Raw genomic sequence first — 2,334 nt, 5'->3', positions numbered from 1 at the left:
CGGCCTCCGGGGGCTAGCATGCCGCCAAATCTTGCGTAGGCGGCCTCTCACAACTCTGGAAGTGTTGTGGCGGTTGCAAACGCCCGGCACACGTGTTCGGGCTGTGCCCCCCCCCCTCACGGACGGCGCCGCCGCCGGCACCTGGAGGGGGGAAACGGACGCGTGGGGTCTACACGGAGGGGATCTTGCTGCGGGTTTGGCCCGAATGTTGCTCCAAAGTGTTCCTATGGGCTAACCTAACACAACCGGGTGGGGAGGTCCACTGGTCAAAGCCCGTCCGTGCAAAGTCAAAGGGCTAGATCCCGTGGTCAAACGCTACAGGGTTAGGCGGGACAGTGGCACTGGGGGGGTAGCAATGCCACCGGAGCGTCACACCGGGCCCTCATACATGCGGGGTGGTGTGGTGGCATGTCCGAAGAGGCGGGACGCGTCTCCGGTGCGTGGCCCCCCCTCACGGACGGCGATGACACGGTAGTAGACGTTCTGCGGTAACGATGCGGTGTCAATATTACTAAATACTCAGAGCGCGATAAAATCATGAGTTTTTTTGCACGACGTGGGCACATGTGCTATAGGAACGATGGTATTTTTTCATAATTTCTGGTGATGGAGAAGTATCCGAAAAATTCCCTCTACGCGGATTGCCCTTCGCGCGTCTACGGCTGTGGCCGGCGGCCTCCGGGGGCCAGCATGCCGCCAAATCTTGCGTAGGCGGCCTCTCACTAGTTTGGAAGTGTTGTGGCGGTTGCAAACGCCCGGCACGCGTGTCCGGGGTGTGCCCCCCCCCCTCACGGACGGTGCCGCCGCCGGCACCTGGAGGGGGGAAACGGACGCGTGGGGTCTACACGGAGGGGATCTTGCTGTGGGTCTGGCCCGGATGTTGCTCCAAAGTGTTCCTATGGGCTGACCTAACACAACCGGGTGGGGAGGTCCACTGGTCAAAGCCCGTCCATGCAAAGTCAAAGGGCTAGATCCCGTGGTCAAACGCTACAGGGTTAGGCGGGACGGGGGCACTGGGGGGGTAGCAATGCCACCGGAGCGTCCCACCGGGCCCTCATACATGCGGGGTGGTGTGGTGGCATGTCCGAAGAGGCGGGACGCGTCTCCGGTGCGTGGCCCCCCCTCACGGACGGCGATGACACGGTAGTAGACGTTCTGCGGTAACGATGCGGTGTCAATATTACTAAATACTCGGAGCGCGATAAAATCATGAGTTTTTTTGCACGACGTGGGCACATGTGCTATAGGAACGATGGTATTTTTTCATAATTTCTGGTGATGGAGAAGTATCCGAAAAATTCCCTCTACGCGGATTGCCCTTCGCGCGTCTACGGCTGTGGCCGGCGGCCTCCGGGGGCCAGCATACCGCCAAATCTTGCGTAGGCGTCCTCTCACTAGTCTGGAAGTGTTGTGGCGGTTGCAAACGCCCGGCACGCGTGTCCGGGGTGTGCCCCCCCCCCCCCCACGGACGGCGCCGCCGCCGGCACCTGGAGGGGGGAAACGGACGCGTGGGGTCTACACGGAGGGGATTTTGCTGTGGGTCTGGCCCGGATGTTGCTGCAAAGTGTTCCTATGGGCTGACCTAACACAACCGGGTGGGGAGGTCCACTGGTCAAAGCCCGTCCGTGCAAAGTCAAAGGGCTAGATCCTGTGGTCAAACGCTACAGGGTTAGGCGAGACGGGGGCACTGAGGGTAGCAATGCCACCGGAGCGTCGCACCGGGCCCTCATACATGCGGGGTGGTGTGGTGGCATGTCCTAAGAGGCGGGACGCGTCTCCGGTGCGTGGCCCCCCCTCACGTGAGGACGGCGATGACACGGTAGTAGACGTGCTGCGGTAACGATGCGGCGTCAATATTACTAAATACTCGGAGCGCGATAAAATCATGAGTTTTTTTTGCACGACGTGGGCACATGTGCTATAGGAACGATGGTATTTTTTCATAATTTTTGGTGATGGAGAAGTATCCGAAAAATTCCCTCTACGCGGATTGCCCTTCGCGCGTCTACGGCTGTGGCCGGCGGCCTCCGGGGGCTAGCATGCCGCCAAATCTTGCGTAGGCGGCCTCTCACAAGTCTGGAAGTGTTGTGGCGGTTGCAAACGCCCGGCACGCGTGTCCGGGGTGTGCCCCCCTCACGGACGGCGCCGCCGCCGGCACCTGGAGGGGGGAAACAGACGCGTGGGGTCTGCACGGAGGGGATCTTGCTGTGGGTCTGGCCCGGATGTTGCTCCAAAGTGTTCCTATGGGCTGACCTAACACAACCGGGTGGGGAGGTCCACTGGTCAAAGCCCGTCCGTGCAAAGTCAAAGGGCTAGATCCCGTGGTCAAACGCT

The sequence above is a fragment of the Triticum aestivum genome, chromosome 5A (genome assembly GCF_018294505.1).
Source record: "Triticum aestivum cultivar Chinese Spring chromosome 5A, IWGSC CS RefSeq v2.1, whole genome shotgun sequence".
NCBI lineage: Eukaryota > Viridiplantae > Streptophyta > Magnoliopsida > Poales > Poaceae > Triticum > Triticum aestivum.
This window is presented reverse-complemented; position numbering follows the sequence as displayed.